The 26524-nt window shown below is 34.9% G+C and overlaps 1 long non-coding RNA gene and 1 pseudogene across 1 annotated transcript in view; both read left to right on the top strand.

The window, feature by feature from the left end:
* Positions 1-26524, top strand: part of LOC122242034 — a 238606-nt gene that overhangs the window by 184208 nt on the left and 27874 nt on the right. The window lies entirely within an intron of this gene.
* Positions 1986-3077, top strand: LOC102961548 (annotated as a pseudogene).

Genomic DNA, 26524 nt, shown 5'->3' on the forward strand with positions numbered 1-26524 from the left:
ATACAACAATATTGGGGCACCTGGGTGGCTCACTTCAGGTCAGGTCATGATCTTACGGTTTGTGAGTTCAAGCACCACATCAGGCTCTGCACAGACAGTGGGAAGCCTGCTTGGGATTCTCTGGCTCCTGTCTCTCTGCCCCTCCCTCACCTCTTCTCTCTCTCTCTCTCTCTTTCTCAAAAATAAATAATCCTAAAAAAATACAGGGCCATACATGCGCTCATGTCTTTATTGCAGCATTAACAATAGCCAAATTATGGAAGCAGCAAAAGTGTCCATTAACAGATGAATGGATAAAGAAGAGGGAATTTGCCATTTGCAGCAAGATGGATGGATGTTGAGAGTGTAATGGTAAGTGAAATAAGTCAGAGGAAGACAAATACTATATGATTTCACTCATGTGTGGAATTTAAAGAAACAAAACAAATAAACAAAGGAAAAAAGAGAGGGCAAACCAAGAAACAGATGGTTATCTGTAGAGAACAAACTGATGGTTACCAGAGGGAAGTGGAGGGGGGTGTTGTGAAATAGGTGAAGGGGACTAAGGAGTGCACTTACCATGACGAGCACTGAGTAATGTATAGAATTGTTGGACCACTGTGTTGTACACCTGAAACTAATTAACACTGTATGTTAATGTACTGGAATTAAATTTAAAAAACTTAATAAAAATCTTTTCTACTCTGGCTTCATATATGACTATATTTTCTTTGGTTCTTTCCTTAAAGAATTGTTTTCTTCTCTCTCTTTCATTGTTTATTTCTCTTCTATTAGCACTTTAAATGACTAACCTTTAACTTTTCACCAACATAGAATAAAATTTCTCCCAAATGTATCATTCCTGATCCATGTTTTCTCCTGAGTTTCATCTATATTTCCAACTGTTTATTACCCATTTCCTCTTCAATAATATCTTGTAGCAATGTCCATTTTTACATTCCTAAGACGGAGTTTATTATCTATCTCCTTCAATCTGCTTTTCTTCCTGGATTTACTACCTCAGCTAAAGTTTATCAAAGTCAAATCCAGGAGAATCAATTAAACTTGGAGTCAGAAGTCCTGGAATCAAATCCTGGATCAGGATCAGATTAGTTTTCTGATTTTTTTAGTTTCTTCACCTGAGCCTTCATTTTCTCACATGCAAAATAGTAATAATAATACTTCACAGAACTTAAAAACAAATAAATGAAGATTAAAAATGAAAGCATCTTGCAAATATCTAACATATAATCATCACTCAATAAATATTAGTTTTTTTTTTCTTTTCTGCATTGCCTTCTTCCTGCTGAAGGAAGAGACTACCACACAATAACTAAAACAAACAGATAAAATCATTAGATGGAGATTTATTAGAGATCTAATTTTTTATTTTTAAGAACTAGATAAACTATCATAGTACGGATGTACTACCATTTTGTTCAGCCATTCCTTTGTTAGACAGTCATGCTGTCTCTAGGGAGATAAGAATCTGAATTGTAATAAACACTCCTAAGGTGTTATGTGTATTGAAGTTTGAAAACTGTGCATGGGCTACAATTCATATTCTTCAGCAGGAGAAACCCTAATGAAGTAGCTTGGCAACTTTGTATTTTGACATTCTCCATGAACTTTGTGTTGTACTCATACTGGGCTGCTCATCACTCAAACATGTACAGAAAATCCTCTTCTATTGTCTCCTTAAATTTTCGTCCTTTATGCTGAAATATTGATTCACCTTGTAAATTTCTGTTAATCCTTGAAGAACTCGGATATAGACAATGAAATTACATTTAAATTACATGTAAAACTAAAATTGTTAAGTATAAAAATGAATAATTACAAATACTAATAAAATAATGAGATTGAAGTAAACTTTAATTTTAAAATAATTGATTTGGTGGGATTTGGGTAGAGGAGGAGGTGAGCTAGCTCTGAGCTGAGGCGGCAGCGGGTTGTGTAAGGAGTCTGTGGCTAGGGACCGGCACAGAGGCTGGCACAGAGAAACCATGGCCCTGCAGGACTTGGGCACCTTCTGCCTGTTGCTGCTGTACCTCCACAGGGCCTTGATTGCTAGGCAAGATTTCTATAAGATCTTGTGGGTGCCTCAAAGTGCATCTGTAAAAGACATTAAAAAGGCCCACAGGAAACTGGCCCTGCAGCTTCATCCTGGCTGGAACCCTGATGATCCTGGAGTTCAGGAGAAATTCCAGGATCTAGGTTCCACTTATTAGTTTCTGTCAGACAATGAGAAATGGAAACAATATGATAGTTAATAGTGAAAAGGGGTTAAAAGATGGCATTAGGGCTCCCATGGGGACATTTTTTCCATACTTCTTTGGAGATTGTGATTTCATGTTTGGAGGAACCCCTTATCAGCAAGACAAATTTTCTAAGAGGAAGTGATATTATTGTAGATCTAGAAGTTCCTTTGGATGAAGTATATGCAGGAAATTTTGTGGAATTAGTTAGAAACAAACCTGTGGCAAGGCAGTTTCCTGGCAAACAAAAACGCAACTGCCAGCAACAATGTGGACTACACAGCTGGGCCCAGGGTGCTTCCAAATGACCCAAAGGTGGTCTGTAATGAATGCCCTAATGTCAGACTAGTGAATGAAGAACAAACACTGGAGGTAGAAATAGAACCTGTGGTGAGAGATGGCATGGAGTATCCTTTTATTGGGGAAGGTGACCCTCACGTGGATGGAGAGCCGGGAGACCTGCGGTTCAGAATCAAAGTTGTCAAGCACCCAGTATTTGAAAGGAAAGGAGATTTATGTACAAATGTGACAATCACACTAGTTGAGTCTCTGGTGGGCTTTGATATGGATATTACTCACTTGGATGGCCACAGTGTACATATTTTCCAGGATAAGGTCACCAGACTAGGAACCAAGGTATGGAAGAAAGGAGAGGGCCTCCCCAACTTTGACAACAACAACATCAAGAATTCTTTGATAATCACTTTCCATGTAGATTTTCCAAAAGAACAGTTAACAGGGGAAGCAAGAGAAGGTATCAAACAGCTACTGAAACAAGGATCACTGCAGAAGGCATACAATGGACTACAAGGATATTAAGAGTGAATAAAATTGGACTTTGTTTAACATAAATGAATCCATGAAATTTATTATCAACAGGGTGTGTGTGTGTGTGTGTGTGTGTGTGTGTGTGTGTGTGTGTGTGTTTTGTTCTTATTTTCAATATGCAAGCTTGGCTTAAATTTTTCTCCTAATGATCATCATGAAATGAATAAGTGGCTTTAAGAATTTGTTCATTTGTGTTCAGAAACGAATGAGCAGCAAAAAGTTTAATAATACCTCTCCCTTTGGAGATTTAATGGATTTAATGGATTTAATCCCCTTGGAGATTTGGAGATTTAATGTCTGGTGCTGCCACCTGAGACTCAAGAATTAAAGCTGCAAGAGAACTCCAGGAGCAAAAACAAACAAACAAACAAACAAACAAACCCCCACAATATAAAGGGTTGATTGTTAGCTATTTCATTCAAATGCCATTTCATTCAAAATGCCAACAGAAGTGTGTTTTTAAATACATTTTGTTGCTAATTTTTTTTTTTTTTTGCAATTCCAACACAAAGTAACTGAAATACGAACACAGTCTAGGGGTGCCTGGGTGGCTCAGTTGGTTAACCTTTGGACTTCGGCTCAGGTCATGATCTCACAGTTTGTGAGTTCAAGCCCGGTGTGGGGCTCTCTGTTGTCAGCACAGAGCCTGCTATAGATCCTCTCTTCTCTTCTCTCCAGGCCCCTCCCCAATACGTGCTCTGTCTCTCTCTCTCTCTCTCAAAAATAAATAAACATTAAAAAAAACAGTCTAATGTTTCATCTATTTATCATTAATGGAACAATTCAAGTGGAAAATCAAAAGTTGGCTGCATAGTAATTTGGTCCAAATAAGACAACTCTATAAATATTTGGAAAATTGAAAGTATTTTTATCTTTTCTTAGAGGTAAAGTTCTTTAAGAGTTCAGATAAATGAAGGATTATTTCTAGTTGGAAAGGGTAGCATTTTAGAGTTGGGATTATGAATGGTGGACATGCATTAGTAAGTTTGAAGACTTACAATAAATGAAATATATTCAGGAAAAATAGAATGAAATACTATTTACCAACAGACCAGAAATTTGTACCTAGTACCTCAAGAAAAAAGAAATTGTTGGCTTCCATAACTGAAGAGTCATGTATGACTGTATCCAAGGGTTCAATGTCATCACTAATCTCTGTCTTACTCACTGTTGGCTCCATTTTAAGGCAAGTCCCTCCCTACCTCAGTACAGGCCAGCATTCTCAGACATACATGCCATTCTCTTAGTAGTCTCTGCAAGAAGAAGCCTTCTCTTTCACTATTATCCCAACATACTCCCCATAATTAGCTATGTTTGCTTTAACTGAGATTCCAAGCTCTTTTCTGACCTAATCAACATGGCTGGTGGTTAATTCCTGGGCTTGGGTCATGAAATTCCTTAAAGTGCAGAAACAGGGATAACCTGAAAATTATATGATTTTAGGGTTGGGAAGCAGTTCCTCAAATGAAAATCTAATAGATCCTGGGCTGGGAAATATAGTAGTTATCTGTTGTCATCAACTTATATTTTACTGTTTTTATTTTGAACTTGGTACAAATGGAGTATCTGTGAACTTTTATTTTATCAAAATTAACTAGAACAGAGAGCACTAAGATATGTTCTTGCTTGAGGAAATCTTACATTTCAAGTGTTATAGGTTCACAGTAGACTTACATGATTGTAATCTTCCTTTTCTGATACAAGTGACTGCAGACTCACTCTTGAACTTATGTTCCTCATGAACTGATAGTCTGTAATATAAAAGGGCTACAGTACAAGAGGAAATTGGGATCAGAGAGGAGAAAACATGGTATAATGGGAAGGCAATTTTATCACAAAATTTAAAACGTTAAATATTTACATACAACCTACCTTGATTCAAACAAATATTTTCTAGTTCCTGTATTTCCCTGCTGTTAAGGGGCTCAAAAAATAGTGCAAAAAATTAATAAATTAAAGGATTGTTACAGTGTAGTAAATATATTATTAGAGGGTACTATGGGAGCCAAGAAAAGGAACATTTTTCTAGGGTGTAAAATGGGATGCAAATGTGTTTTGGAAGAAAGTATGGTCTCTAAGGATTATTGAAACATAATTTCAATGTTCTCCAATAATTTAAATATGAAATTTCTTAACAGTTAAAACGAGTAATAGAGAAAAAAGGTATTTTAGGTTTCATTTCCTATAAATTGCTTTAGTTGGAACATATTCCACTGACCTCTCTCTCATAATTTCCAGCTTATTAATTTTAGACTATTTTGTCCTCTACATTAACAGTGAAGGATAGAATTTTAGAATGTAGGAATAATAACAAAACTAGAAAATAAGTTTTAAAAGGATACTGTGAATAAGGCATTTCTTTTGCAATTCTCTGAGTACTCAGCAAAGCTCTGGTTTTACTCAATGAGTAATTAGAAAAACACTTCTCTACACAACTGTCTTTATCAGATGGCAGAAAATCTCAATGGAAATGGGAAGGGAAATATCAATGTATGGGTTCCTGCTTCTTTCCAGATGTCAGATTATCTATTCCCTGGACTCTCACATAGGATAATTTAGTTCTTGTCTCAGCTTTACCAGTTAATCAGTCCATGGGTAGTCTTAGGTACTTTTTTTAAATTTCCTCAGCCATAAAATGGGAATAATATTCACATTTCTTACTTTAGTAAACAGACATGACTGCTTTCTTTTTCTTCCCTTCCCCTCTTCCCTCTCTCTGCTTCTTCCTTCTATTCCATCTTTTTTTTTTTCCCTGAAAACATTTCATTAGAGCCCACTAAATACCTGGCATTGTGATTAGTGCTGGGGTGCAAAGATTAAAATGGCATTGTTCTTTTCCTCAAGAGATCAAGGGCAGTTAGGGAAACCAAATAATGAACAAGTAATGTCAATATAATATGATCTGTGTTCTAGAAGAGGAGGGAGTCATACCTCAGGCCACTAATAGTATTTTAATAATTGAGAAAAGAAAAATATACGTCTGCATCACATACACAGAATTCCTTGTAAAATCAAACCTGAAGTGGAGTAAATAGCAGTTACTTTAGCATATTAAATTACTCAATGAGTCATGAGTAATGAGTTCAATTACTCAGTGAGCTATATCATAGTACACATTCACTGGGCCTTTTGAAGTGGTGTAAGAGAACTTTTTTCACATTGATATTAGTGCTGCACTCTCTCTAACTGTTCCATAGCAGTGACCATGAGTTACTAATATTTCAGAGCTCTGGTGGGGATTAAAATGTGTATGAAAGTGCTAGTCTTGTGTTCATAGCATTTTAAAAATTTCATTTACTTATATGTTCAACAAATACTTATTGTAGACGTACTGTATGTAGTGCAGTGGCTAAGCATTGAGAAAACAATGCAAATACACACACACACACATGCACACATAGGGGAATATTATTTAGCTTTGAAAAAGAAGGAAATATTATCATTTGCAACATTATGCTAGTGAAATAAGTCAGATACGGAGAGACAAGTTCTGCATGATCTCACTTGTATGTGGACTCTAAAGTAGTCAGACTCACAGAAGAAGTAAATAGAAGGGTGGTTACTAGGGGCAGGGTAGAGAGGAAAATTGGAAAGTGTTGATCAAAGTGTACAAAGTTTCAGTTACACAGGAAGAATAAGTTCTGGAGATCTAATGTATGGTAAGGTGACTATAGTTAACAATTCTGTGTTGTACACTTGAAATTTGCTAAGAGGGTACATCTTTTAAAGTGTTCTCACCAGAGAAAAAGGAGAGAGAAAGGAAATGGTAATTATGAGGTGATGGATATGTTAATTAGCTTGATTGTGGTGATCATTTTACAATGTTTACATGTACATATCAAAATATCAACTTGTACACTTTTAATATATACAGTTCCTGTTTGTCAATTATACCTCAATAAATCTGAAAAAAATACAATTCCATTAAGAGATTAGTAAAAAAAAATAATAGTGGGATTATTCCAAGATTAGAAATAGAAAGAAAAGAGCAGGTTTGCATGGGAGGAAGAGATGATGAATTTAATATTGCGTATGTTGAATTTGAAACAGTACTAAGTGTCTGGCATTCAAAAGTGCAATCTGGTTTATCAGTTTTGGAGTCCTTAGGCACATAGGTAGACACCCTCAACAATTTCTTGTTCTTTTTTAAAAAATGTCTTTTGCTGTGAAATGACATGAATCATAAAGGACATCTCTAAAATCTAATAAATTATATCAGTTTATACTTAGAAAAAAAAGATGGTTTATGTGTGTGTTAGCAAACACTTGACCATATAATACTTGTATATGAAAGTAAGCTAATCCATTTCTTCTTTTCTAATATCACACAGTGTTTTTCAATATAAGAGGTTACTGGAAAGGTAGAAGGATAGAATATGAATCAAGAAACAATCCATTTATATGTGGAAAGAGAACTAAAGGGTCTCGAAACTGTGGGATCATTATTATCTGTTTGGTTTCTTTATATCATAACAGAGCTATTATTATTTACCAGTCTTCCTGGGTACCAGAAAATATACCTTTATTCTAGTAAAAGGTTAAGTGTTTTATTCACTGTGTGCACTCTTCCTCACACCCAGACTTTAAGTAGTAGTTGTTTCAAATTCATGTCATAAAAAAAATAGATAAAAGATGTCCAAGATAGTCTTTTTTACTCCCTTTCAAAACAAATCAGGTAATCACCCATATTTGAATGAAAAATTTAAATAAAACCAAGTAAATATATTTTATCGAATAGAAAGTCTCTCATTGTCTAGGAAGATCAATACCAGGATTTTGTTTGCTGATGAAAAGAAATGCTACAGAGAATAATAATAAGAATCACAATTTCCCATTTGTATGTATTTTTTCCTAAAGTGTTTCACAGTTTAATTCTCATAACAACTTGTGAAGTAGGTAGGGAAGATACTATTATTCCCATTTTACAGATACTCAACTTCCTTAGGATTTAGCTATTATTCAAAATTAGTGAGTTGGAAACTGGGATCTAGAGTCCACAAGAAGTACTGTGGAAGTTTTGGAAGTAACACAAATTATGAAGTTTAAAGATACAGTACATTAAAAATACACAAAATTGGTACATTTCCCTAGCAGTAAAGTGAAGGGTTTAACCAAATATGTCTAAGGTCTTGTTTATGCTAACATCCTATCAATTATTCCATGAACAAATGTTGTGTCCACTATATACACTTCCTATTGCCCAGAAGTTTAGTGGATCATTTCCGGCCATGATGTATGTTGTTTCAGTATCCATTCCAGAGACAAGGATTGCTAACCTCTCAATAATTTCATAATTCTCCATATTATTGTATCTTGAGAATAAATAATTGCTTTGTACAGGAATGAATATTATTGTCATTAATTTATGTCTTATATGACAGCTACTTTCAAGCATTATTTGAGATGACTAAATAACCATAGCCTGCATTAACTGAGATCTTATTCTGTACCAGGATATATGGGCTCTACATGCATTTTATAAATTAATACTCCAATAGTGCTGCAAGATAGGTAATAAGAGTATTCATATTATCCTTATTTTACAGATTAGAAAGTATAGACATAAAGGAATCGAATGATACAGTGAAAAAGGCTAAGGATTAAATTCCTGTCTAGGTCTGGTTAACTCCAAAGGCTACCTGCTATGGAGTGTCTCTAACATAAAACATACATGTAATGTGGAGGAAAAAAAAACAGAATAAAAGCTTTTAGAAAGAGAATATAGATGGCAATAGCTTAGTTGGTATAAGTATCTACCATATCCAGCTCTAAATTTCCTGACAAAGCAAAAAATACAAAAGTGTTTGTGTTGGGAATGATCAATATAACAAATAGAAACATACATTCAGTTTTTTCTTGATAGTAACTTTTAGAACTGTTTTGTTGTACCTCTATACAATAGATATATTAAATAAGACAGTGTTCTACATCTTTTATAAAAGATTTTGCAAGGACATAGAAATCTTCTTTGAATGGATGAGTACTTGCTTGAGATTTGCTGTACTCTTAACTTGGTGGTTTGCTATTTTTTGATCAAATATTAGAATCTTTTAAATCAGTATTTCTTCAGATATTTTTCTGCCCTATTTTTAGCCCTCTTGCTTTATGGAACTCTGGTTTTATATATTTTAGACACCTTGATAATGCCTCACATTTCACTGAGGATTTTTTTTCTCCTTTGTGTCCTGTTTGGATGTTTTTACTAACTCTGTTCAAGTTCAGTGATCTTTTCTTCTGTTGTCTCCAGTCTGTCATTAATATTTTCAATAAATTTTTTATTGTATATTTTGTATTTTTCAGTTCTAGAATTTTTATTTCATTCTTTTAAGCAGTTTTCCAGTCTGTCCTGAAATTCCCCAGTTGTTTTCCCACTATAGTAATTTTTTTTCATTTATATGTGTTAACATAATTCTTCATAGTTGTTTTAAAGTCCTTCTCTGCTAATTACAATTTCTGGGATTTCTTTTTTTTTATTTCATTTTTTTTTGAAATTTACATCCAAATTAGTTAGCATATAGTGCAACAATGATTTCAGGAGTAGATTCCTTAATGCCCCTTACCCATTTAGCCCATCCCCCTCCCATAACCCCCCCCAGTAACCCTCAGTTTGTTATCCATATTTATGACTCTCTTCTGTTTTATCCCCCTCCCTGTTTTCATATTATTTTTGTTTCCCTTCCCTTATGTTCATTTGTTTTGTCTCTTAAAGTCCTCCTATGAGTGAAGTCATATGATTTTTGTCTTTCTCTGACTGACTAATTTCACTTAGCATAATACCCTCCAGTTCCATCCACGTAGTTGCAAATGGCAAGATTTCATTCTTTTTGATGGCTGAGTAAACTTCATTGTATATATATATATACCACCTCTTCTTTATCCATTCATCCATCAGTGGACATTTGGGCTCTTACCATACTTTGGCTATTGTTGATAGTGCTGCTGTAAACATGGGGGTGCATGTGTCCCTTCGAAAAAACACACCTGTATCCCGTGGACAAATGACTAGTAGTGCAGTTGCTGGGTCATAGGGTAGTTCTGTTTTTAGTTTTTTGAGGAACCTCCATACTGTTTTGCAGAGTGGCTGCACCAGCTTGCATTGCCACCAACAATGCGAAAGAGATCCTCTTTCTCCGCATCTGTTGTTGCCTGAGGTGTTAATGTTAGCCATTCTGACAGGTGTCAGGTTAGGTATCTCATGGTGGTTTTGATTTGTATTTCCCTAATGATGAGTGATGTTGAGCATTTTTTCATGTGTCGGTTGGCCATCTGGATGTCTTCCTTGGAGAAGTGTCTATTCATGTCTTTTGCCCATTTCTTCACTGGATTATTTGTTTTTTGGGTGTTGAGTTTGATAAGTTCTTTATAGATTTTGGAAATTAACCCTTTATCTGATATATCATTTGCAAATATCTTCTCCCAATCTGTCGGTTGCCTTTTAGTTTTGCTGATTATTTCCTTCACTGTGCAGAAGTTTTTATTTTCATGAGGTCCCAATAGTTCATTTTTGCTTTTGTTTCCCTTGCCTCCAGAGACGTGTTGAGTAAGAAGTTGCTGCAGGCTAGATCAAAGAGGTATTTGCCTGCTTTCTCCTCGAAGATTTTGATGGCTTCCTGTCTTACATTTAGGTCTTTCATTCATTTTGAGTTTATTTTTGTGTATGGTGTAAGAAAGTGTTCCAGTTTCATTCTTCTGCATGTCGCCGTCCAGTTTTCCCAGCACCATTTGCTGAAGAGACTGTCTTTATTCCATTGAATATTCTTTCCTGCTTTGTCACAGATTAGTTGACCATACTTTTGTGGGTCCATTTCTGGGTTCTCTGTTCTGTTCCATTGATCTGAGCGTCTGTTCTTGTGCCAGTACCGTACTGTCTTGATTACAGCTTTGTAGTATAGCATGAAGTCTGGGATTGTGATGCCTCCTGCTTTGGTTTTCTTTCTCAAGATTGCTTTGGCTATTCAGGGTCTTTTATGGTTCCATACAAATTTTAGGATTTTTTGTTCTAGCTCTGTGAAGAATGCTGGTGTTACTTTGATAGGGATTGCATTGAATATGTAGATTGCTTTGGGTAGGGTCAACATTTTAACAATATTTGTTCTTCCTGTCCAGGAGCATGGAATCTTTTTCCATTTTTTTGGTGTCTTCTTCAATTTCTTTCATATGTTTTCTATAGTTTCCATTCTATAGATTTTTCACCTCTTTGGTTAGATTTATTCCTAGGTATTTTATGGTTTTTGGTGCAACTGTAAATGGGATCGATTCCTTGATTTCTCCTTCTGTCGCTTCATTGTTGGTGTATAGGAATGCAACCGATTTCTGTGCGTTGATTTTATATCCTGCAACTCTGCTGAATTCATGAATCAATTCTAGCAGTTTTTTGATGGAATCTTTTGGGTTTTCCATATAGAGTATCATGTCATCTGTGAAGAGTGAAAGTTTGACCTCCTCCTGGATAATTTGGATGCCTTTTATCTCTTTGTGTTGTCTGATTGCAGAGGCTACGACTTCCAATACTATGTTGAATAACCACAGCGAGAGTGGACATCCCTATCTTGTTCCTGACCTTAGGGGGAAAGCTCTCAGTTTTTCTCCATTGAGGATGATATTAGTGTTGGGTCGTTTATATATGGCTTTCATGATCTTGAGGTATGCTCCTTCTATCCCTACTTTCTTGAGGGTTTTTATCAAAAAAGGAAGCTGTATTTTGCCAAATGCTTTCTCTGCTTCTATTGAGAGGATCATATGGTTCTTGTCCTTTCTTTTATTGATGTGATGAATCACGTTAATTGTTTCGTGGATATTGAACCATCCCTGCATCCCAGGTATAAATCCCGCTTGGTCGTGATGAATAAATTTTTAATATATTGTGGGATCCGGTTGGCTAATATCTTGTTGAGGATTTTTGCATCCATGTTCATCAGGGAAATTGTTCCATAGGTCTCCTTTTTAGTGGAGTCTCTGTCTGATTTTGGAATCAAGGTAATGCTGGCTTCATAGAAAGAGTTTGGAAGTTTTCCTTCCATTTCTATTTTTTGGAACAGCTTCAAGAGAATAGGTGTTAACTGTTCCTTAAATGTTTGGTAGAACTCCCCTGGAAAGCCATCTGGCCCTGGACTCTTGTTTTTTGGCAGATTTTTGATTACTAATTCAATTTCCTTACTGGTTATGGGTCTGTTCAAATTTTCTATTTCTTCCTGTTTCAGTTTTGGTAGTGTATGTTTCTAGGAATTTGTCCATTTCTTCCAGATTGCCCATTTTATTGGCATATAATTGCTTATAATATTCTCTCATTATTGTTTTTATTTCTGCTGTGTTGGTTGTGATCTCTCCTCTTTCATTCTTGATTTTATTTATTTGGGTCCTTTCCTTTTTCTTTTTGATCAAACTGGCTAGTGGTTTATCAATTTTGTTAATTCTTTCAAAGAACCAGCTTCTGGTTTCATTGATCTGTTCTACTTTTTTTTTTTTTTTTTTTTTTTTTTTTGGTTTCGATAGCATTGATTTCTGTTCTAATCTTTATTATTTCCTGTCTTCTGTTGTTTTTGGGTTTTATTTGCTGTTCTTTTTCCAGCTCCTTAAGGCATAAGGTTAGGTTGTATATCTGAGATCTTTCTTCCTTCTTAGAAAGGCCTGGATTGCTATATACTTTCCTCTTATGACTGCCTTAGCTGTGTCCCAGAGGTTTTGGGTTGTGGTGTTATCATTTTCATTGACTTCCATATACTTTTTAATTTCCTCTTTAACTGCTTGGTTAGCCCATTCATTCCTTAGTAGGATGTTCTTCAGTCTCCAAGTATTTGTTACCTTTCAAAAATTTTTTTTGTGGTTGATTTTGAGTTTCATAGTGTTGTGGTCTGAAAATATGCATGGTATGATCTCGATATTTTTCTATTTACTTAGGGCTGATTTGTGTCCAGGATATGGTCTATTCTGGAGAATGTTCCATGTGCACTGGGAAGAATGTATACTCTTCTGTTTTAGGATGAAATGTTCTGAAAATATCTGTTAAGTCCATCTGGTCCAGTGTGTCATTCAAAGCCATTGTTTCCTTGTTGATTTTTTTATTAGATGATCTGTCCATTGCTTGAGTGGGGTGTTGAAGTCTCCTACTATTATGGTATTACTATCGATGAGTTTCTTTATGTTTGTGATTAATTGATTTATATATTTTGGTGCTTTTACATTTGATGCATAAATGTTTACAATTGTTAGGTACAACTTCTGGGATTTCTGTGAGTCTTTTTATTGACTGATTTTTCTTTGGTCTGTGTGTCACTTTTAAAAAGTTTATTTGCAAAATTAAAAAAAATAATAAAAATTTATTTGTATGTCTAGATATTTTTTATTGTATACTGTATATTACAGGTAATATGCTATGAAGATGCTGAATTTTAATATATTCCTCTGAAGAGTCCTGGGGTTTGTTCTAACAACAGTTAACTTGAATGAATAAGGTTTGGCTTTATGCTTTCTTCATGGGGTCTGTTTCAGTTTTGCCATTAGTCTTAGGGCAAATATTTTAATTCTAAAGCTTAATTTGTTTTCCTAGAATGTGGCCATTCTGGGATATTAATGGAAAACTCAAGGTTTTGGAACTCACATTGCAAATTCTGTCTCCCCTGTGGTAGGCAGAAACTGAAATATCTACTCTGATACCACTGTACTACCAAACCTAGTGCAGAATGTCCAAGTGAGTATTCTATACTTACCTTGTACAGACCATGTGCTGAGGAAATTTCTCCTTTATTTTCCAAAGTGTTACCTGAGATGGGATCACTTGAGTTGCTCCATAAAAGTGTTTTTCTTAGCTATGCTTCTGAAAGGTGGAGGTAGAAAATACAGAGCCAACTTTTTTCATTTGTCCTGTCTTTGGGTATCCTTCAGATTTACCCAATGTCCAACTGTGGTGATCTCCATATTTTCCATTCATATTTCACCTTGTCTACAAATTTCCTCCAGGGTCCTGGTAAACTTTTGGTGAAGGTGAAGTCAGGTTATGCCCCAGAAACTCTGTTTAGTTTATTTTCTCCTAGGAGCCTTATTCTTATTGCTGCATTATTGACTTTTCCTACAGAATCAGATTTATTCTTGTGATTAATTTGTTCAAAGTGGAATAAAATATGTTTAAGGATACATACATGGGTGACAAAATGATAAAGAAATATTAAAGAATTATTAACATGGAAGACAGTGGTAATCTGTATAGGTAAAGGAGAAGATTATGATTAAGGAGGGGCTCACAGGATTCCTGAGGCACTGGTAAAAGTTTTTTTTATTAATCTGGATATATGGTTAATCACTGTGTTATGATTCTTTAAACTATACTTATTTGTTTTATACACAATTTGTATACACAATTGTGTATTTCCCAATTTTTAAAGGGAAAACAACTTAGTACAACTGAAAAAAAGGACAAAAGAAAGGAAAGGAAAGAATGAGATGTTAGAAAATGACTTCTAGTTATACATTTATATTGTACATAGGAAAACTAATATGCTATTTTCAGAAAGTACCTTGCTCAACAAGTAGTTATTGATGATGAAATTCCAATAAGCAATTAATTAAATAATGTCCTTCCCTGTGGAAATAAAAAGCAAACATTTAAAGTGTGATATACCAGGGCTCATATTCTACCTCTGAGAGATTTTAGTAGTGTGATTTGGGGCAGATTATTTAATCTCTCCAAAGTTCGGTTTCCTCAACTATAAAATGAGGATAAAAGTAACTGCCTCACAGAACTGTTGTAAGGAATAATGAGTTAGCATATATAAAGTACTTCCTAACACAGTAGGTTCTCAATAAATATGTCCACCAATCCCCCCACCCTCAAATTTATCCCCATAGGTATTGAACAACTAGGGATAAGAGTCAAATCCATAGCCAAATTAAATTCTTTGTATTAATTATGAGAGGCTTCTTCAATTCAGCTTTCTTGGAAATTTGTTTTTTATTTTAGATTCAATAATTACTCGTGATGTCCCATTGTTATTACATACCCAATTATTTCATCCTTCAATATCCTTAAAATTAGTGCCTCAGAGGGGTGCCTGGGTGGCTCAGTTGGCTAAGTGTCTAACTCTTGATTTCGGCTCATGTCATGATCTCATCCTTCACGGGTTTGAGGCCTGCATCAGGCTCTGCACTGACGGCATGGAGCCTGCTTGGAGTTCTTTCTCTCCCTCTCTCTCTCTCTCTCTATCTCTCTCTCTGCCCTTCCCCTACTCTCTCTCGAACTCTTTCAATATAAATAAATGAACATTTAAAAAAATCAAAACCTCAGATACTTTAATTGTTATTAAAGCACATGAAAATAGAGGATAGAAAAATAAAACAAAACAGAGGATAGGATCCATGTGTAAGGAAGAAACAGATTGGATGCGAACAATTGAACTATGAAAAAGGGACTCACAGCAAGTTTACACAAAGTCCTCCCTGTTTTAGTGGTTCACATGATAGAATTTCCTTGTATTAATCAGCAGCTTCCCAAGAATATAGCCCTATGAAGAAGCATGTAACCTCAAGAGCTATTGCTGTACCTAGAATGAATCTTTGATGACACAGAAAATATTTTCCACAGGTTAGCAAAGGCCATTTAAAGATACATGGAAAAATCTCTTTGGATTTTTTTCTAAGGCTAAATTTATGCAAAAACATTTTATTTTTATTTTTTTAATGTTTATTTATTTATTTTGAGAGAGCATGCATACTCTTTTTCTCTTGAGGAATCTGGCTAAAGCTTATCAATTTTGTTTATGTTTTCAAAGAACCAGCTCTTGGTTTCATTGATCTTTTTCCTTCCTTCCTTCCTTCCTTCCTTCCTTCCTTCCTTCCTTCCTTCCTTCCTTCTCGTTAGTTCATTCATTCGTTTGTTCCATTTATTTCTGCTCTGGTCTTTATTAACTCCTGCCTTATACAAACTTTGGACACCATTTGTTCTTATTTTTCTAGTTCCTTTATGTGTAAGGTTATATTGTTTATTTGGGATTTTTCTGGTTTCTTGAGGTAGGCGTGTATCACTATAAAATTCCGTCTTAAAAGTGTTTTTGCTGTGTCCCAAAGATTGAGCCATTGTGTTTCCATTTTCATTTGTGTCAAGATATTTAAAACAATTTTTTAAAATGTCTTCATTGACCCATTGATTGTGTGGTAGTATGTTGTTTAGCTTCCACATGTTTGTGTTTTTTCCTGTTTCCCCCGCCCTTCTAATTGTTTTCTAGTTTGATATCATTGTGGTCAGAAAAGGTACTTGATATGATTTGAATCTTGTTAAATTTATTGAGACTTGTTTTATGTCTTAACATATGATCTGTCCTGGAGAATGTTGTATATGCACTTGAAAGAATGTATATTCTGCTGTTTTTGGATGGGATGTTCTCTATATATCTGTTAAGTCCATCTGGTTTAATGTGTCATTCAAAGCCACTGTTTCCTTATTGATTTTCTCTTTTTTTAATTTTTTTTAAGTTTATTCATTTTTCAGAGAGAGAGAGAGAGACAGAGTATGAGCAGGGGAGGGGTAGAGAGAGAGGGAGACAGAATCCGAAGTAGGCTCCAGGCTCCGAGCTGTCAGCACAGAGCCTGACGCGGGGCTCGAACTCACAAACTGTGAGATCATGACCTGAGCTGAAGTCGGACGCTCAACCGACTGCACCACCCAGGCGCCCCAATCTGTCTTTATGATCTATCTATCCATGGATATACGTGCGATGTTAAAGTCCCCTACTATTACTGTATCACTATCACTTTCCCTTTATATATGATAATATTTATATATTTAGGTGATCCTATGTTAGGTACATAGATATTTTGAATTATTATATTCTCTTGTTGGATTGTTCCCTTTATCTCTGACTCTGAACTGTACTATTGATTACGCTTATATAATGCAGCTCTAGGAACTCACCCAGTTGCTGTCCTCACCTTGCCTCCAAACACAAAGCTGCCTTAGCATATCAAAGCCAGATTTTTCTAGACTGGTAATAGAAGAACATCCCCATGGAGGTAGGAATAGCTGTATCTTACAGCCATAATTTCTTCTCCCCAGATTGAATTTTTTCTTCTATATTTTTCAACAGTAGTGCTGTCCTCACCTCTGGTCTCAGGAATTTGTTTCTCTAAAACATGGATCAAAGTATGACTATAGAAACTTTCCTTCATTTTTCAGTAACATGAATCTAGAAATTCTTATCAAATATTTGTTAATTGTTGACTGTTCCCCTGGCACTGTTCTGAGCCTAGGGGAACGTAGTAGTCAACAAAGCAGACAAACATACCTATTCGCATGGAGCTTGCATTCTTGTGTAGATCAGAAAGTAACATTTAAAAGTAGATTTACCAAACACATGGGAAAATACAAGGGAAAGATATAGAGCTGGTAACGTGTAATTTAATAACCTTGCTCATAAACCTGTCCTCTTCTCTGTCCTTAGCCAATGACCTATGCTAGAGGGTTCTTAACAAGTCTTTGTCTCAAACTGTCATCAGATGGTTCTTTTCTAACACGTAGGAGTGTCTTTAATCTTGACTGACTCTTGCAAGTCAAAATGGGAAGTGTGGGACCTAGAAATACATCTTACAAAAATCAGCGTCTTGTCTCAGAACTAGTCTCACTGCCTTTCAAAGGGTAGTAGAGACTGATCAACTGCTCACAGTTTATGTCATCTTTCCATCATCTAAGAGCAACAGCATTAAGTAAGCAATGATATTCAGTTAACACAAAATGAGTGCTGGGGCTATGTACATACTGCAGTTATGTAGTGGGAAGAATGGAAGTATTTAATCACATAGCCACATGCACACACATATACATAGAAGCATGACATTTTAATTTAGTTGCTAAGTTTATCCTTTGTTTTATTGGTAAGTACACAATTCTGTAAAAATATTCTTCCTCTCACAGAACATGACTCAAAAATTTATGTATTCTGGGATATTTTAGGATTTGTTATTTAAGATGGCATGCATACATGCTACATACACACATACTTGTAATAAGTAATTTGACTAGCTTAGCTGGGTTCAGAACCTGCTGGTATCAATAACATCCTCCTTCCACTTTCTTTGGGTTAGCTATATTTTTTGACCATGCAAAGAGTTTTACCATGAGTTTATTTGCCTTGAGTGTATATGCTCTTTTGCTGTCAGGACTCCTAAAGAATAAAATGTAGATATTTATTATTTCTTATCCTATCTTTAGCTAGAGCATAATTTGACAGATGCCTTATATATATTTTAGAGAGTTATTTAAGAGGGATTGTTTCTTTATGTGATATAGAACATTTTTAAGTTTATTTATTTTTATTTTTAGTAATCTCTGCACCCACTGTGGGGCTCGAACTCACAACCCTGAGATCAATAGTCTCAGGCTCCTCTGATTTAGCCAGCCAGGTGCCCTAAGAACATTTTAAAGGTTTATTCTCTAGAAAACACTTCAATTTTAAATCTGTGGCAAATTGTCAGGTTCTGTTCCATTTATTTTTCAATGCTGTTAGGATACTGTCATCCTGTGCACTTTTCAGAGGTACATTGCATTTGGGAATGATTGAAAGCTCCAGGTATCAGTGATTCTATCAAATCTGGTTACATTTCTGCCTTTGGGAATGATTGAAATCTCTAGGTATCAGGGATTCTATCAAATCTGGTTGCATTCCTGCCTTCTTAAAACATACTAGGAGGAGACTTTGATTCTGGAATAAAATTATGAAGGCTTTCATAATTCTTAATCAGCTCTCTGTTTTATGGGCTTGTTTTTGTAATGTCATTTATAATACTTCATGGTTAATTCTTTTTTCCATGCTTGCAAAAAGATTTTGCTGAAGATCTTCTAATAAAGATGAAGCTGTTTAGCACACAGGCTCAATATAATATCTTTTATCTATAATCAAGGGTCTCTTCTTTGGTCCTATCTTTTGTCTTTCTTTAAACTCCTCCCCAGTCCTTCTGATATGGAGCTAGCTCCATCCCTGCTTCCTACAAACTGTAAGTGCTTGTGACTTTTATCATTTATACTACTATTAATGAGAAGGAATTTTCTTATTAAAAATACCAGGAGTAGAACTTGTACATTCTGTGTGCATATGAGTAAATTCCAACTGTGTTCTTGGCTCATCTAACTTCTGTGGTCCCCAGAATAAGGATGCTCTCAATTTGTCTTTTTTCCTTTTCCACAGTATGAACCTATGCATATTCCCTTAAATTTGCTGACTTAACATATTCTCTTTCCACTAAACTTTATACAAATCCCTCCTCCAATATAATAGATCTTCTTCTAATCAATACTACCTAACTCCAAAAAACTAAATGATTCTTTAGGCATAGGTGAGAAAAGAATTCTATAAATGAAACATATGTTAGGTTTTTCCTCTACTGTCATCCTTTTTTGCTCTAAAAAACTATTTTAGAAATGACTCTAATTAAATGAGCCTTCCTTTACACAAATGAGAAACAAGGTTAATTAATATAATCCACATTAAGGATAATGAATCAGTAGAGAGGAAAATACATTTCTTTTATAGCAATTTCAATAACTGGTATGATTAGTATTTTAAATACTTTCATATCTTCTTTCATCTCAAAGTGAAAAATTTAGATACCGTCCTTTAAAAGGCAAAGTTACATTATCAAGAAAGTGAAAAGATAACATACAGAATAGGAGAAAATATTTACAAATCACATATATGATAAGGACTTAATATCCCCAAATATATAATAAATTCTCAAAATTCAGCAATAAAAAGACAACTCAATTAAAAAATGGACAAAAGATTTGAATACACATTTCTCCAAAGAAGACATATAAATGACCAATAAACACAGGCAAAGATGTTCCACCTCATTGGTGGTTAAAGAAATCCAAATCAAAACCACTATGAGGTACCACTTCCCACCTTCTAGAATGGCTATAACAATGTGGAAAAATTGGAGCCCTCATACAATGCTGGTGGAAATGTAAAATGTTACAGCCCCTGTGGAAAATAATTTAGTGGTTTTTTTCCAAAAAGTTAAACAGAATTACTATATGACTCAGCAATTCCATTTCTAGGTACATACTCCAAGGAATTAAAAGCAAGGATTTAACTAGATACAAGTGTGCTAGTGTTTATTGCAATCTTGTTCATAATAATAACCAAATGTGCAAATGCTCACATACCTCAAATATCCATCAAGAGATGAATGAATTAAAAAAATATGGTAATACATGGAACAGAATATTACTTATCTATAAAAAGGGGTGAAGTTCTTATATATGCTATGGTGTGGATAAACCTTGAAAACGTATGCTTTGTGAAATAAAGGACAAATATTGTATCATTGAACTTACATAAAATTTCTAGAATAGGTAAATTCCTAGAGACAGAAAGTAGGTTAGAGGTTATCAGGGGAATGGGGAAGAGAGGAGGAATGAGGAGTTATTACTTAATGGTTACAGAATTTCTGTTTTGGGAGATGAAAAAGTTTTGGAAATATTGGTGACAGTTGCCCAACGCTGTGAATGTAATTAATGGCACTGAATCGTATACTTAAGAATGGTTAAAATGGCTAATTTTATTGTATATAGCTTACCACAATTCAAAAATTTTTTTAAATTTCAAAAAAAGTTCAGTTATATTAAGGATGTACTTTATTTATGGTGTGCTGGTAAAAATTAGTGTTTATGGTTATTAATTCCAAAGAATCAACCTAAAAGTTTTTGTCCCTATATTCAAGTTTTCCTTAGTGTTGGGATATGAAGAGTATCTCTGAGAATTTTTTAAATGTTGTTTTCTCAGTATGCCCCTGAATACAACTAAAAAACCCAGAATTGGCACACTGATTTTCATTAGGGGCATATGACATGAATAACTAATTCAAAACCACACATGACAAAATTATCTTAAATGATCAATGCCTATAGAATGGCTCATATTCTTTGTGCAGCTAAATAGTACTTAGCAAATCTATATGGCTCCAGAGAGTCCCATAATTTACATTAGCAGGCTTAACTGAAGTAATAATCCAAGTGGAAGGTAGATGTTCTTTTTATAAGCTCTAAAAGAAAACATCAAATCTGAAGTGGCACTCAGGGATTTTTATCTCAGAGAAGGCACTAACATTTAGAGGCTTGCTTTTAAAAAAATTTGCAACAGCAACAATAATAAAAAGATAACAAAGGACTTGCTTCAATTCTTTTGCAGACCAGAGAATTATAATTTGGGGAGCAAACAATGTCACATTTTTAAAAGATTCTTTAGGTTAGCACAATGAAAATCTGTAGGGCTTCATAAAATTTAAAACTCTATCCTTGTTAGTCTATCACAGATAATACCTTTAAAAGGTTTCTCATCTTTATTTTGCAAAGGAAAATATTGAGAGATGTTGGTTTGGATACCTATTTTTCTGCATTTCTTCTGGTCCTGTGACTTCATGTTCATTTGGTCATACAGGATTCTGAGAGGCCCTAGAAATGACAGTTTTTTTCATTCTAATCTAGCCTGCCCAATCACTCAGCACCTGCTTGATAAATCTTAGCCAATCACTTAAGAGCAGAGTTCCCTTAGGAGTACTTGACTAATTCAAATGCTTCTCCATAATGTAAAATCTGAAGAGGATGAGAAAGATGGAGAAATGTTTGACTTAAGTACTAATAATTTTTGCCAGCACCTTTTGCCAAATAGCAGGAGAGATTGAAGAAAGTCTGGTGCTGCAGTATCTGAGAGGTATTCTCCAGCAGACTGGGCTGCTTTATAGAGTTCATAGAACCAGATTTGCTCCCTGCTTCTAATAAGTGTAAGGGGACATTTTTTCATATGACATTTTTCATTTCATGTACTGATTCACTCCTGGGTTTTATTATTTTTCATGTCATTTATTTATATATTTTGATTACCCCAGTTATTAATTGCATTTTAGCCTTTGAATTGTGTTTTGTTTGCGCAATAGCTACACTTACCAAACGCTTACTATGTGTAAGCATTTTATATGTGTGAATGCTATTAAATTCTTACAACCACACATAGTAAGTTACCATTATCTTCATTTTAGAAGAGGAAAACAAGGCACAAAAAAGGTAGACACACATAGCTTTTATATGATGGAGCTAGGAATACTGACTCCACAGCTCATGCTCTACCGTTACATTAAATTGCCTTCTTTAGTATATTCAAAATCTTTCTATATTGTTATTACCACATGACTAATTGAATTCTCATTAATTGTATTAACCATAGTAAAGCCTATTTTATTCATTTGCCAAATATTTATTCAGATCCTGTTTGTATTAGTTGCTGCCAAGACTATGGAAAGCAGTAGGGTGGAATGGTATTTTTCTAGTGGGTATATGAGTTAAAACTTCAGAGACAGATTTTCTATGAAGCTAGTGAAGCTTATGTTCATCTGCTTAGGAGCTTGCCAAAATCATGGGAAGGGTCCAAGCTCTCTATGCGACTGTGTTCACAAAGTCAGAAGTTTGGTAAAATTTTCCAAGATGAGATATTTTGATTGATCAAGACTGCTGTCTTTTTACTCTGACTTCTCTGCCACACTTCTAATATCAGGAAGCATTGGAGTGGCCAGGGTAATTTTGGGGATCCAACTAAAAGGAAGTTGTGTTGAGAATACATTTAGTTTGAGTTTTTTAGAATATATTTGTGTGATTAGCAGTCACTTTCTTCTATAATAAAGATATTGCTAGACATCCCACTGTAGGAATTATCTCCAAGATACACTTTTGAGTAGAAGCAATGAATTAGGCTTTTGGATTGTTTAATAATCCACCCAATGAAAGGAATGCATCATATGGACACATTGGGAAAATATTTTAATATTTTAATTTGGTATTAGTACTGAAACTGATGAAGATTATAATTCTAGCACAGATTAATGAGTATCACTAAGTCAGTGAATATGTTAGGTTAGTCCCTAGATAAGAAACATGAAAAGATCTGAGATCATAGAACATACATAGGAAAGACACTTAATAGAGGTTTTTCCAAATATGATAATAACTCAAAAAATATACATGACATGGCCAAAAAAAATTGTAAAGCTAAAAAAAACCATTAAGTCACTTTAAAAAAATTCCAATCAATCATATCAGAGGAACGTCTGATTTTTTTTCTTAGTCACTGCAGAATAATTATATTATAAAACAATTATCATATTCAAGAGGTGTTTGAACATTTTTTAATGTTTATTTTTGAGAGAGAGACAGAGTGGTGGAGGGGCAGGGAGAGAGGGAGACACAGAATCTGAAGCAGGCTCCAGGCTCTGAGCTGTCAGCACAGAATCCAACACGGGGCTCCAACTCATAAACTGTGAGATCATGACCTGAGCCGAAGTCAGATGCTTAACTGACTGAGCCACCCAAGCACCCCAAGAGGTGTTTAAAGAGTATGCAACCAAAAATGTAGGAAAAGCCTATTCTAACTGCACGTCAGGCAGTTAATAAAAATATGCTATATTGCTGGATTTCATCATGTTTGTGGTTACTTGTCAACATCAACATTTATAATATGTTGTGGCTTATTTTCTCATTCTAAATTAATATTTACTTGAGCATCTAGTTTTGTATTTTTTCCTTAGAGAGGACCCCCACAAAACCTGAATGTGTCCCTGAATTTCTGCATAGTATTTCCAATTTAAAAGTATTTTCATATTTGTTTTTCAAAATGATTATCCCTGTTTTTCTTGATATGGAAAAGGAAGCTTTAGAGGCTTCAGTGACTTGCTCATTTCCACTGGGGTCTAAAGTTCAACACCCAGGATTCAGGCATAAATTGCTTGATTCTATTGTTCTCTCCCCTACACCTCACTGCATTCCATGCCTGAGATTTGTTAACTAAAGCAAAATCTCCCAGAAAAGCAATGCCAGATTTTAATGAATTGGCATGACCTTGTAAGGAAAACAATAAAGATCTAAATGAGCATTTAATAAAAACAGTCTAAACTTAGACTTTGCAACTTTGGAGTTTATAAACATTCGGGGACACAAAAAAAGGGGCTTGCTTGTTAAGCAAATGAGAAAGATTGATGAGGGTAAAAGGGAAGGGACAAAAAACAGAACAAGCTGTTTTCAAGCACTTTGTTTTACTTTTATATGACAAACTTTTCTTGACCTTTTATTTTCTTTAAGCTTAACTGATCACCTTAGGTTTTAGAAAGATGTTGGTGTACCAGACTGAATGATGTGTATAGTTTTCAATCTATAATAGGTTTTTGTATACACACAGTACTTCTCATTCATTGTTGTATCTCTAAATCCACCAAGTCATCACAACCTGGGAAATCTTATTACTTATATAGCCTTTATTGCATAATCAGGCTTGAAGGTACTTTACTGTATACCAGGCACTACATTTTTACATATATTAACCCATTTGATAGTCACACAAACTCTTATGAGATTGGCATTATTGATCATTCCCAGGTGGAAATTGAGCCATGGAAAGGTTAAGTAACTTGTTCAAAGCCATGCAGTTAGATAAATACTTAGACTTTGGTACATGAGCTCTTAACCAGGCATTATTATCCTGTTCTGTTTATCATATCTGTGAGATGGACGATGCTGTTGGTAACATTTTACTTGGATGCATTTATTGAGTATGAAAATTACAGCTATAGGTCATGTTCTATATGCAGTTGGCTCCTTTATTTCATCTTTATTTCTATTAAATTAGAAATTCTTTCATCATAATTATAGGCTCTTGGAAATGGCAGCAAGTGTTTGTTGGCACTGTCATCAGTTTCAGATTTTCAGACTGCATATGGATCCAAAAATATGAAGAAATTTTCCATTGAAGTCTACTTTGAGTACTCTGAAAGATGCGAAGTAGACAAGGTTAACATACATTAGTCCTAAGAGCTTCAACTTGGGATATATAGCCAATGGTTTTCCAATCCACTCTTTAGGTAGTGCTTACCTTTGAAAGTACAACCCATATTCTGTTGCAGGATTTCAATTTGGATTAAAAATAAGCCTAATTTCTTTCTCTGGCCTGTACAGAACTGTTGGCACTCAAGTTGCTTTTCTCATAACTTGGTCTTCTTAAGAAATCCTGATATTCTCAATCTCAATAGCAAAATTTTGCATTTTGGCCATAAGGCAATAATTTCAGGCTGATCAAGATATAGAATTTATCTTTGAGGCACATAGCTTGAACAAGTCACTTGAAATATTAGAAACCATCTTTTCTGGTATTATGAATTCATGAAGGAGTGGTTTTATCTTGCTCATCTTTTCAAAACCTCATGTGTCAACAGCCAGCATTATTTAGTGGGGAAATTAGCCCTGTTATTTCTGCCAGTTTCTCTGTAGAGCTCACTGAGAAAGTCATTCCTGTGCAGCTTTCCCTCACTTCTCAGTGCCCTTAACTTAACCCCTACCTCGTTACAAAACTCCTCCCTATGGCCTGCTTTATTTATATTCATGGTGTTTATCATTTTCTAAAATACTAAGTTGAACTACATGCAATTATCATTTTTATAGAACAAAGACTATCAAATATCAACTATTGAATTCACTTAATTATTTGGTTTGTTGTTTGTCCTCCCCCCAACCAAGACACACACCAAAATGACAGAGATTAGTTTGTCTGCTTCATCACTGACTTATTCCCAGCCCCACAAGTCAGTGCCTGTCAGATACAATAAAAGTTTGTTGAATCAATTAAACCATGTTTGAAATTTGAATCATTTCCTTCAATACTGAGTCAAGATGAGGAGTTAGGTTGGCTGGTGACTATACCAACAGCTATCTGTGAATAAGGCAGAGTGCGGCCCAGCATTTGGGTGCAATTTCTTTATTTTTCCAGCAATACTTCTGTTTCTTGGACACACACACACACACACACACACACACACACACACAGCTTGCACTGTAAGTTCTAAGTGCACATTTTCTTCCAATGAGCATGTCACAGCATTTGCTTCTCCACATTGTTTGTAATTGATATTAAATGACATCTAATAGTGCCATTTGATAGAGGAATTTATCTAGAGCTCATTCTGCTTTTCCTGTGAATGTGATACTAATTAACTTTGTAGCTAATTTAGCAAGCCTCACAGTAATAACAGAACTTCTAGCCCTTTTTCCTCTGAGCAGTACAACTATGAAGGAAGCCTCTGTGGTTTTGGTCACATCTCCCTAAATTGATTAACAAAGTTAATTAACAAAGTTAACAAAAGTTGCTAGCAAAGTTAATCAATTTCATGCTGGAAACATTATTATGCATTCAATCTGGTAAAATGTAATTGGTTTGCCAAAATGGTCACTGTGCTGTGTTTGAAAATGAGAGAGTTTCTTTACCTCATTATTATTTCACATGGTCTCATAACAGATAATACATCAAGGGATAGAGGTGACTAGATCTCTTGACCAACAAAGTCTACTTTTTAGATATTTATAGTGTGTTCGTTATTTGCCAATAATCATTATACTCATAGAATCCTTGTCAGAACAACATTTAATTTCCACATTTGCACAGGAA

The sequence above is a fragment of the Panthera tigris genome, chromosome C2 (genome assembly GCF_018350195.1).
Source record: "Panthera tigris isolate Pti1 chromosome C2, P.tigris_Pti1_mat1.1, whole genome shotgun sequence".
Classification (NCBI taxonomy): Eukaryota; Metazoa; Chordata; class Mammalia; order Carnivora; family Felidae; genus Panthera; species Panthera tigris.